This window comes from Vicugna pacos, chromosome 36 (assembly GCF_048564905.1).
Source record: "Vicugna pacos chromosome 36, VicPac4, whole genome shotgun sequence".
NCBI classification, from domain to species: domain Eukaryota; kingdom Metazoa; phylum Chordata; class Mammalia; order Artiodactyla; family Camelidae; genus Vicugna; species Vicugna pacos.
This window is the reverse complement of record NC_133022.1, coordinates 6,408,830-6,421,473: the sequence shown is the minus strand read 5'-3', so window position 1 is coordinate 6,421,473 and position 12,644 is coordinate 6,408,830. Positions and strand designations below refer to the sequence as shown.

At 41.7% G+C, this 12,644-nt stretch overlaps 1 pseudogene; it reads left to right on the top strand.

Moving 5' to 3' along the window:
* The window catches only part of LOC140691670 (H(+)/Cl(-) exchange transporter 3-like), a 30,192-nt pseudogene that overhangs the window by 6,456 nt on the left and 11,092 nt on the right, over positions 1-12,644 (top strand).

The following is a 12,644-nucleotide window of genomic DNA, read 5'->3' as shown; positions in this document are numbered from 1 at the left end:
AGGATCACAAGGATTTACTCCTCTTTTTAGGCATTACAGCCTCAGCCCTTCCATGGAGGTCTGTGACCTGTGTAGAGATAATTTTCATGTATGGTGTGAGGTAGGTAGAGTCTGACTTCGTTCTTCTACATGTAGGGAGCCAATTGTCCCAGCATCGTTTGTTGAAAAGGCTGTTATTTACCCATTGCTGAAAATATTTCTTTAAATAATCACGTAAAATTTAATTCTCCTACAGATAATTTTTAAACTTTTTGTTTAGATTATAGATATTAATAAACAATAAATCTGTGTTTACATGGGTATGCATGAAATTTACAAAGTTTTGTGTCTAGGGAAAAAATAAACAAGGCAAAAAGTCCTCTTATCAATGAAGTTATTTTTGCAAGAAGGCTGCAGGCCAGTTACAGCTCATTGACTGGACAGTTTTCCCTCCTGGCTGAGGTGTTTTAGTGTTAGTCATGCTTGAACTGTGAGGTATTGTTGTGATATTTACATTATAGAATGTCCACTTTGTGGAAAGATTGGTCACTGAACATGCATTCTAGAAATTTGTTTTTCTGTCCATACAAGGCTTGATTATCTGTTAAAAATCTACAGAATTTTTGCTCAGTATGCAGTTGTAGGCGAACCCAGAGCTTAAATTTGTGAAACACTTTTTTCTCCTCTTTGTCATATTATTATTCTTTCGGTTAAGATTAATACCATGTGAGTAATGAAATACAGCTTGATGAAATTCTAAATGCCAAAATATTTGAGCAGAAGCGATAACTTGCGTTTATTGATCTCCTATTTGTTGACATTATTAACAGATGTTTTACCACCGGTCCACGCCCCACGCTCTGGAAGCAGGCGAGAAGACCCAGGGGCCTGTAAGAGGTTACTGAGTGGTCTGTGCTGCGCCTGCAGCCGGGCACGCGGTGCAGCTGGAACGTGACTCTGGGCTTTCTGACCTCAGAGTGTGCTAAGGTCGCAGAATCTCTCTACCAGGCCACTCTGGAAAGAAAGTGATCTTTACTCTTTTCTAGATGCTGTTTTCAGCCATTAGATAGTAGAAGGGTGGTCGCTGGCAGCTGGCGGTCAGACCTCCAGAAAAGTTTTTGTCTTAATTTTGGGTGCTGCTACTTTCAGATCTCACTCTTACAGTCCGAGGTCTAGGGATCTAGGTAACGGGAATTGTCCTGTGTCCTTTAAAGTTCAGTCCTTAAGATTAATAGACTTCCCCTGTCTTTGTATCACTCTACTCGAGGCTTGCATATCCAGGAGACGGAGTTTGATGAGCGCACCCTGGGTGGCGTGCTGTTTCCTTAGCTGGGGAGGGGAAGATGCTCTGGTTGACATCCTGCATTCAGTGTTCGCTAGATGTTTTCAAAAAATAATTGGCTTGTTTCAGAAAGATGGGGAAAGGGTTACCAGGTGGGCAGAAGCAGCATTCATTGTTTAAAATTGTAACCCTTTCTGTATTAATTCCTATTCTCACTGCTTCTCTGAGTGATCAGGAAGGACAGATTGCAGCCTACATTGCAGTTCAGTTGACTTCTGCCTGCACAGTTATAGAATTGGTCCCCGTATTGGCACGGTGGCTCTGGGAACCTCCCTTCCACCTACCCCAGTTGATTCAAGACCCTCTTCTGCTCTGATCGAGGCAATACTGATAGTGGCAGGGGAAAATCCAGATCCCAGCTTTGCCACACGAGCATTTTGTGAATGGCTCAGCATTTATGGTAGTTTGTGGGTAAACAAAAGACGACACACATCAGTTTAAACCATCAGACTTGTAGAAGAGAAGTTTGGGAATTTTGCTCTTCTCTTAGAAGCCACAAAATAGAACAGGTTTCATTTTTACAGTGTTTGTGTATACCATCAACCTTGTGTTCTGTATCAACTAGTACATTTTCATTTAAATGACACACTTTTAGGTGTTTATTTTTGGCATGAGGACTGTATTACTGCCACAGAATATGAAGATGTAATCTAATCACTTATGCTAAAATCACCTATTTGAAAAATTATGTACCAGCTTTGCTGAGTTTTTAGGGCTTTAGAAAAATTCTAAATGCCTTTTTGCTTATACATACATCTTTATTGTAAGGTACATATACCTTATAGATGCTTAATATTTAAAGACGACTTTGTCCAAAGTTACTTAGGTGGGTAGGACTAGAATCTGGGCGGTTGGTAGCAGTCTGTTTCTGTTTTGTGAATAAGTTCATTTGTGTCTTTTTTTTAGATTCCACTTGTAAGTGATATCATATGATACTTGTCTTTCTCCGTCTGACTTACTTCACTTAGTATGATAATGTCCATCCATGTTGCTGCAAATAGCATTATTTCATTCTTTTTTATGGCTGAGTAATATTCCATCGTGTATATATACACCACAGCTTCTTTATCTAGTCATCTATCAGTGGACATTTAGGTTGCTTCCATGTCTTGACTGTTGTGAACAGTGCTGCTGTGAACATTGGGGTGCATGTATCTTTCTGAATTGGGGTTTTCTTTAGATATAAGCCCAGGAGTGGGATTCCTAGATCATATGTTGGGCTACATCCTTTTTAACTGCTGCATTGTATTCCATTGCACAGATGTCCATCATTCATTTAATTATCAATGAATGGGGCATTTCTGTTGGTTTGACTTTTGCAGTATACAAATAAAGTTTCAGTGAAAACTTTTAAGTCTTTGTGCACTTGTAGAATTGATTCCTATAAGTGGAAACTTTATATTTTAATAGATATTTCCAAATTGTCCTTCCATATGGTTGCATCAGTCTTTACTTCCACTAGCAGTGGAACACTCAAGTTTGCTAATTTTCACTCTTGGGTTAGGGTGAATGTTTCTTAGCTAGCCTGGTTTTTGTCCTTCAAACTCTTTCCTAATGGTGTAATATAAACTGTCTTTCACAGTCAGTATTCATATCACATACATGTTTCTTTTTTCAGAAATAGGTATAAACATATCTAACATCAAATATTTAGCTGTAATTATTGTGAAATCGTAGCATGATGGTTTCAAATTACAACTTAAAATTTACATTCTTAAAGAAGTTTTCTTAGACTAATCCCACCTAGTTATAGATACTTCAGTCTTAAGATTTCCTTATCACAAATTAAACATAGGTAGTGCAACTAAAATTGACTTTCTAGTGCTTTGATGTTAGAACTTGGTTTTAAAGTATATTTTGTATTTGGAATCCCCAACTTGTACCTTAAACTCAGGGATGATATTTTTGTTACCTTTGTATCTCCTGTACTATCTAGAAAAGTGCCACTTACGTAGAAAGTTCTTGATAAGTGTCTTCAGGTGACTTTGGCTTGTGCTGTGGAGACTGCAGGTCTGGGGTCGAGCCACACCTTGCTCTCACGTGTTTCGTAAATAAAGTGTGATGATTGAAACAGCCGTATCCGTTCATTTATGTGTTGTCCGTGACCTCTTCAGTGCTTCTGTGGCAGAGCTGAGTCGTTATGACTGTACGGCCTCCAAAATCTCACGTGCTTACGCCCCGGCTCCTTTGCCGACCGCTCTTTCAGATCATAAGCGCTTTAGCCTTCATTGTGCTTGCTTTCTAGAGCACTGGGAAGGTGTCCTGCCCCTGTGCATAATTTATGGATTTATGCAGGTTTAAGTGCTGAAAAATTCTGGAGGTGTGCTTGCTGGGTTGGAGGGCATCTGTGTAGCTTTGCCTTCCCAAAGAGGTTATACCATTTTATATTGGAACTAATGATTTTTGTGGCAGGGGCCCTTTTCTGCATAACTTTGCCAACTCAGTGCACTAGCCAACTGTTTTTATCTTTACTAATCTGATAGAAGAAAATGAAATTATAGATTTGATCTGTGTTTCTTTTTTTTTAATGCACTTCTACTTTTTATTTTATTTTTGGGGGGAGAATAATTAGGTTTGTTTGTTTATTTTTTAATGGAGGTACTGGGGATTGAACCCAGGACCTTGTGCATGCTAAGCACACACTCTACCACTGGGCTGTACCCTCCCCTCTCTCTGTTTCATTTTTTTGTGTTAGATTGACCATCTTTCCAAGTTTAAGAGCCATTTTCATTTCTTTATTGTGAATTGTCTTTCAGTCTCCTTCCTTGTAGCTTCAAGTCTGTTACACTCTTATAAGGTATATAGTGGACACTTGTCAAAGATTTCTGTAACTCTGGTAAGGGGACCAGCTGGATGAGGAGCTGATTCAGAGGAGGATGCGTGAGGCTCCCGGACACTGGTAGTGCATGGGAGGAAGAACTTTGTTACAGGTCAGAGTTAAACAGCAGAACCAGCACTGCAGCTGGGGGTTTTCTTTTCTACTAGACAGAAATCATTTACATTCTACCAGATGACAGTCATAACTTTCGATTTGTCAATCTTCTGTAAGTCACTATCTAACTAACTTTGCAGAGTCTGTGCCATAATCAATAGCAAATAGTAAGTTCAGCAGAGTTCCCGCCCCCAGAACTTACACCCAGGCAGGTGTGTTTGATTCTCCAGCAAGAGTGTGAAAGGATAGGCCATAGTCTTTCTGCTTTATTTCCATTTTCTTAATGCTTTCCTTCCTCTACTTTATTGCAGTTATTTCAAGTGATACTGTTTCTTTATGAATCACTAATGAGCTGCTAAGAAGGTTGCACAGTTCACCATTGTCTCTCATAAAACAGGCTCCTTGTTCCTATTTTGCTCCATAGGGACTCATTACACCGTGACCAACGGAGGCAGCATCAGTGGCTCCACGCACTTGCTGGACCTCTTGGATGAGCCAATCCCGGTTATCTGCACGTATGACTTCCACACCATCGACTGGGTGTGGGAGAAGTGTAAGGGCCGAGAGAGGCACAGCAGGTGAGCGTTTCCAGGAGCTTTTAAAGTACAGTGCATAATTAGATCATTTCATAATGACTTTCTGCCAGTGACCTCAGCTTGCCAAAATTTGTTACACATTATAAGTAGATGTAAGTAAATTTCTTTGTTTTATAAATAATACTTTTTTTCTCTATGTGACTTTTTTTTAGAAGTTTTTTTTTTTAATATCCCCTGTCTTTCTGGAAAGGATTTGAAGTAGCTTAGAATTGAAGTGTCATGAGACAAAATAGGGAGGGAGGGGAACCATGGCATGTGAGCTGGGGGAGGATCAGGCCAAGGTCCAACCTGGAGGTCAGCATAGTGCTTGGCTTGGAGCAGCGCGGAGGCTGCGGCCGTGGTTCCAGCTGTTAGAGAAGGAGGCTTTTGTGGCGTGGGGTTTGCTTCCTCTAACCTGCTTCCGTGGTTTTAAATTCTGAGTATGTCTCAAATTAAGTCGTTTGTAGGGCATGTTGAATGTCGTAGTGAATCACTAATCAAAAGAAGAGTAGCTTTCACTAAAACTACAACTTAGGTGTTGTGTTTTGTTGTTGATGGAGGCTTACAAAAATAAATTTTGAAAGGGGAAAAATAATTCTTGAAAATAAAATTCCAAATTCCAAAAGACTGTTTACAAATTTAAGCTCTGAAATTTACTTGTAAATAACTACTTGTACAAATTAGTCATAACTTTCATATTAATGTACAAGTGTATGAAACCTGAAATTGAAATTAGATTATATTGTTTACAAAAAGTACTGCTTCTGAGATTCAGCAGTCAATATTTACCTTTTCTGGAAACATTTTAAATAGGTATAACTGAAAATGGGACGTAATACATGCAGTCAGTGTTCTAAGACCAGTAGTTCTCAAACCTTCTCATCTCAGGTCCTCTTGAAACTCTAGACAATTGTTGAGGATGCCTGAGCTTTTGTTTATGTGGTTATATTAATAGGTATTTACCATATTAGATACTAAAACTGAGAAATGTAAAAGAATATTAATTCATTTAAAAAATAACTGACAAACCCATTACATTTTAGCATAAAAAACATTTTTATGAGGAGGGAGGGTATAGCTCAGAAGCAGAGTGTGTGCTTAGCATGCACAAGGTCCTGGGTTCAGTTCTCGGCATCACCATTAAAAATAAATAAATGATAAACTAATTCCCCCAATATTACTATATAAAGAGAATGAAATTATTAAAAAAAAGTTTTATGAAAATAACTACATTTTCCAAAATATAGAATAATTAATGAGGGAATAACATTGTGTTACATTTTTATAATCTCATTCATTATCGTCTGGTTTATTTAAAACTGCTGGGTTCTCGTCTATGAAGAGAATCCAGCCTCACACGTGTGGTTAGAAAAGCCGAGAGTGTTTTAAAAACCTTTTCAGATCTTTGTGGATATTCTCCTCTGACCCTGCACCACGCTGACAGGTGGTAGTTTCTTAAAGATTAGTTGCAGTGTGTGATGTGAGACTGAATCAGGGAACTTGTTGTCTTCTGTTACATTAAAGTCCCTTGAACTTTGGTGGATGATTTTGTAGCCATGGGAGCCACTGTCAGCCCAGCGTGCCTGAATCAGACACCGCACGCCCCGTGTCTTGTGTGATTGGTAGGTGAGCGCATTTGTTCTTGGAAGGATGAAACTTGAGAGTCATGGGCACATCAGGGAGGATCTGACTGTGTTCTAAAGTGAGGGTGGCAGAGGATCCGTAAGACACCGTGTTCAGAAAATTTTAGTGAAAATTGAAACTAAAAGAAACCACAGCATGTTGCTTTTTTCTCTGATTGTGTAAGTAGTCCACGGCCCTGGAAAACACTGCAAGTAACGTCACCATACGTGAAGCAGTCAGTGAGCGTCCCAGCTCTTCACATCCGTCATCTCTCTCCCTACGGAGGTCAGATGCCATTTTCAGCACTTTAATGTGTGCTTGTATAAGCCTAAACCCTTGGGAAGCTGGGAAGTTCTACATGGAACTGTTCTTACTGTTGTTCTCAAAACGTCGAATTAAAAGAAAAAACTTTCTCAGTGCTTGTTCCTGCATATCCTGTAGTCCTTCTACCCCAGGTTACTTGGAGGCAGATCAACATTGTATCATTTCAAATATTTATTTCAGTATCTTGAGCAATGCTGTAATCTAATTCTATTCCTATTTTATTTACTAGCTTGACTATTTCCATAGAGAGAGCCTTTCCCTCACCCGATAGTGGGGTACCCTCACGTTTGAATTGTACAGGAAGGAGGGAGGAAGTGTGAAACCACGCGGCTCCCAAGCAGCCACCAGGCGGGCCCGGCAGGGTCTTGTTTCTGCGTCTCCGTGCACTCGTGCGCTTGAACACATTTGAGGCGGGGTACGCAGCACAGCTTGTCCTTCGTGATGCCCACAGTGTTCCAGCTTTGACTGCGGGAAGCTTGCTTGGGTTGGTGCCGTGTCCTTTGACACGGCTTAGTGGACTTTGATATATTCTGGGGAAGACTCAACCTGCCTGGTTCCTGCACCAAACCTGGACTCAGCTCTTCCTACCAGGAGACTTGATGTGGTTTGTGGACCCCCTCGCTCTCGAGTTCTGAGGTTCTTGCTACAGATGCAGGGCTCTGGGTGGGTGCTTGTCTCGTTTGCAGGTGTAGCAGCTGTTTGACACTGATTCTGCCCCAGACTCTCCTGTCCCATTATTTAGTTTAGAAAGTGCTGTAACATGTGTAGTAACTGAGATGGTTGTTAGATTCTAGAATTGTGGCTTCTATTCATAGTCTGAAAAATGAAACATAAACATTTCCAATTTCAGATCAACAGCAAAAAGAAAGAATGAGCGTGGGAGATAATGAAGAGCTTGTGTGACGCGTGGTCAGGGTGGCTCGTGGTGACACTAACAGGGCTGGCTGGCATCAGGTAAAGGAAGTTTTTAATGCAATTCTTTTTTGTTTAACAGGACAGTAAGTAGTTCTCCCTTCCTAACTGCAGTGTTTTCAAGTACTTGTGGATTTTTAAAAGCATGTGTTTTGTTTCTTCAACACACCTTCTTAAACATAAGCCTAAGAGGCAGGAGGCTCCAGACTCCCAGTCTCGGCCACGTCCCTTACGTGTCCGGCCAGCTCGGTTGCTCTTTCTCGCTGTTTCTTTACCTGTAAGGTCAGTGATTTGGACCAGATGATCAGTGCAAAGTACCTTCAGTGTGAACAGCATAATAAATAGCTAGTGCATGCTGGGTGCTTCCCAGACCTCACACAGTGCCCCAGAGCTCTCCGTGCATGTAAAACTCATGGTGGTCCCCTGGGCTCAGTCTGGCAGCGAGGGGACTGAGCACGGAGAGGGTGCGTGACCAGACTGAGGTCATGGGGCTGGAGGGACCCATGCTCTGAACTCTGAGCTGCAGAGCGCCCGCCAAGGCTCTTTGTGGGGGACGTGACGGCAGGTGAAGGTCTGAAAACACACTTGAAGCTTTGACAGTGTTCATGACCTTCAGCTCCACCAGAGGAGATGACGTGCAGAAGAACTCAAGGGAGGTGAAACCTTTGCGGCGAGTAGAGAAGCACTGGGGTCGTGATGGCCACCACCTGTCTGACCCATTGGTCTTTTCACATGAGAAGGACCTAGATTTTGACCACAGATCTGTGTATTCTTGTATTGTTCGTAAAATGATCTTGGTATATTTGGCTTTCTGTTAGAAGAAGAAAACTGATCATCTGTCACAATAAGGCATTACTGCCGTGAGTTCCACGAGTTATTTCTAATGGACATTACGTTTTCATGAGACTGACATCATCTGTCAATCTGTGTATTGGGTTTCTGAAACACACTAGTAAAAACTCTGACTTCACCAGCAGAGTTGAGACCTTCCTGCCAGGTGGCTGTCTTTGGAAGATGTTTTAGTATCTTTCAGACACCAGTTTAAAATAACCATGAATTTGAATGATGTAATTGGTTTTAATTTCAAACAAAGAAATAACAATTTTAAAGATGAGTTATTTACAGTTTTAACAAAGTAATATATAAATAAACTTATTTATAACAAAGATTAGGAATTCTTAAATTTGTAGTGTTCCCTTCCCTTCACAGCCCTTTATTCATAGGGGGCCCCCAGCTTTCTTGGACCCCTTTAACCTGGTCATTCTTGACTCCCTGCAAAGGGCCTGACCCCTGCGTCCGCCCCCTCTCCCCAGGGGCACTGGCTGGGCTGATAGGCATTGCTGCTGACTGGATGACCCACCTCAAGGAGAGCGTGTGCCTCAGCGCACCGTGGTACAGCCACGAGCAGTGCTGCTGGGGGTCCAACGAGACGGCGTTCAAGGAGAGGGGCAGGTGTCTGCAGTGGGCGGTGTGGGCCGAGCTGGGCATCGGCCAGGCGGAGGTGAGGCGCGCTCTGGCTCCAAGTGCATTGGTCATTGACACAGGGAAGTGAGTCCCCAGTGCACGCAGTTACAGAATTCATCACGTGTGAGATGCCTGCAGCTGCATTACAGAATAAAGAGGAAGACGTGTGTTGGGATAGAACGGAAAATATGCAAGTACAGGGCAGCAAGTGAAATACGTGCATGTGCTCCCAGAAGCGCCTGCTAGCTAACCGCGCGCTCCCAGGTCTGCTGCGTTATGGTATAAGATGTATTTCCTGTCGTGGAAAAGACGTGCGGGAGGGTCCGTGCACTCACAGAAAGTCCACGTGGAGTCAGCTCATTGCAGCTGGGTCATGTACTGCATCACGGTTGTTCGGGAAGTGTGAATTACCAGAAGTTTTAGTTAACGTAGCCTCCTAGCTGGAGATACCTGGCAGAAACCCCTGGGTTTGTCTTCGTGGCACTGCAGTATTTAGATGGCTGTCTTCCTACTGTTGATGTTCTGTAGGGAAGAACAATTTGAGGCTAGAATATTATATAATATAAATATAGCTGTATGATCTGATATGGATATGTGTTTAAAATTTTCTCACAGCTGAATTTTAGAGCCAGAAAGAATGTACCTCCTGCTGGTGAGATGGGCAGTTGCTGTTTCCCACTCCATCTTCAGCAGAACTGCAGCAACACGAAGGCTGAGAGTGACAGTATCTGGACAGTGGTTTGTGGGTGGGTAGGGATTGAAGTGAGGTGAGAGTCTTGGCAACAAGGCTTTAGGAATCAGGAAAAAGCTAAGAGAAATATTAAGTAGATTGTTTCCTTGGTATGATAACAAATATGTTTTTGGATTCCACGTAACTATTTCATTCTAATAAAGCTTTCATTATCGTGGGAGTGACCGGGAGCCTTTCACAGGTTTTGTCCGAGCTGCTTAGGTGGCAGGTGCTTGTGTGAGCGGTGCCAGTCCATGAAGTTCATCGTGTTGCTTTTCAGGGTCCTGGTTCGTATATCATGAACTACATAATGTCTGTCTTCTGGGCCTTGAGTTTCACCTTCCTCGCCGTCTCCCTGGTAAAGGTGTTTGCTCCGTATGCCTGAGGCTCTGGGATTCCAGGGGTAAGCTGTGCAGTGTTCAGTGTCATTAACATTGAGTAATTGTGACACTTGCTTCTTGCCTGTGGGGTAAAAGGTAGTGGCTTTTCTTGGGGAGTGATTTGTCTGGAATATGAAAAAGAAAATTTTAAAAATGTAAGCTGATGGTAGACATTGCTGAAAGAAATTCTTCCTCATTTCTGTGGAGGTTGATTTTTTTTTGTCACCACTAATTCAGCATATGACTAAATAAATATCCCAAGAGACTCAGTTAAACACCAAGAACCTGCAAAATACCTTGCAGCCTAAAGTTCTTTGATGAATGAGTTGATGTTTTGCTCTTAGGAACTGAGTTTGAACACATTCATCCTCTTTTTGTAACTATCTTTTAATTAGATAAGTTAATAATCCTTGAAATTGGCAGATAATACTTATAGCTGGTTTATACTTTAAAATAAATGATCATAGTGGTCAGTAGTACAAAATTTTGGATTTTGTTTTTTATTGATAGTAACTTAAGAAGGTATTTAGGATTAACTATGATGTGAACTCATTTCTTTTCTTCTTTTTATTTTTCTGTCTTAAACAAGTTACTAGCTTTTTCCAGTGCATGTCTGTTAAAAACAATTTTAGTGATTTTTAAGGCTATATTAAGACTGTCTTTTTTTTAAGTTTAATGAGGAGCAATAGCATGTTGTCGGAGCCAGCCGACAATCGATCAGGTCCAGAAACCTGTGCTGCAGGACTGAGAAAAGGAAAGACGTAACAAAAAGACAGCAAGACAAGAAAAGTTGGGGTTGAGAGGGTCTCACTCTAGCCCGCAAGACGCTAGGTCAAGAGTGGACCTCGAGTTTATTTCAGGTGGTTCTTTTATATGATTTTAACCCATTAGCTCATACATTCCTGCACGTAGGCAATAAAGCCTAACCTCGTGACTTGTATACATTCAACTCAGGTGATACATTCAACTCAGGTGATTGTTCTCTAAAAGGATCACTGATTTGTGTGCCAATTGTATCTCTCCCTCCGAAGGTCTTTTGTGACTTAATAGCTCAAAGATGTTTCCTCAGGCATTAGCGCACCTGGTGCATTCTTTAGTAAAAGAGGTGGCGGGACAGAGATTGTTCTAACTCAATTGACCTTTGAGCCGGGCGCCCCGCACTGTGGGAGTTTAGGCCCAACCTTTGTGCTCGGCAGCCTCAATCTCAGAGCCTGGCGCCCTGCACTTTGGGGTTTTACGCCCAAGTTTTGTGCTCGGCAGCCCTCCGTCACGAGCGGCTCCCCGCAGCATGTAGGATTTAGCAGTTGTCACTCATCCTTCTTGATGTAGGAAAATATTACACATAATTACAATATTCTGACAAGGCATATCTTTATTTCTGACACAGAATGTCTAAAATGTATCAAACTACATTATGTTTCTACAACAGAAATATTCAGATTTAATTTTTCCGGGTTCTGTAATTATGTCCCTTGTGTTAAACCCTGTATCCCCTTAACATGGCCTGGCATTTTAGTTTTGTTCATGAGATAGGGTCGCCTTCTCTCCTTGCTTGGGGAGAGGATTAGAGTACCATGCAGACTTGTTCTATACAGTGTAGTTGTTCAAGCTTCTGAAAAATGCATTATGAGTTGTTCCATCTGTGCCAGAATTTGCAAGATGAATAAGACAAGAGAATAACTTAAGTTCTTATGTTTCTTAAAGGAAATTAAGCTGTCTTGATCCTTCCTTTGTAGATTACAACTATTCTGAGTGGATTCATTATCAGAGGTTACTTGGGAAAATGGACTTTAATGATTAAAACCATCATGTTAGTTAGTACTGGCTGTGGCCTCAGGTTTGAGTTTAGGAAAAGAAGGATCCCTGGTGCATGTTGCCCGTTGCTATGGAAATCTCTTTTCCTGCCTCTTTCCAAAGTACAGCACAAACGAAGCTATGGAAAGGGAGGTAAGTGTCTTGGCAGATAAATATCTGTTACTTAGACTTACATCAGCGAAGAATTTCCTAGTGTAAAGATCATGTTTCATTCTTTCCTTCTTGGATAAACTCTGTATTCAGATTTAAAGTTTAATTTGAGAATCGTTTGTGCTTCTTTTTTCTTCTTTAAGTCATCTCTAGCATCTTTCTGCAGTCCATCCGCAGTGCTGCTCATTTGCTCCTGTATTTTAGGAAAGTTTTAGACAGATGGCTGGTGTCCATTGGTCACACTTGAGTTTCACAGAAGTCTTTCCCTTTGCTTCTGCTCTGCCTTACGCCTCCCCTGCTCTGAAGTGTGACGTGTGCCGCTGGTTCGCTCCTGCTTCTCCCAGTCTGAGAATTCTCACCCACTGTTTCCCCCCGCCCCCTCCTCCTCCTTCTCCAGCTCTGTGTGTGTGTGTGTGTG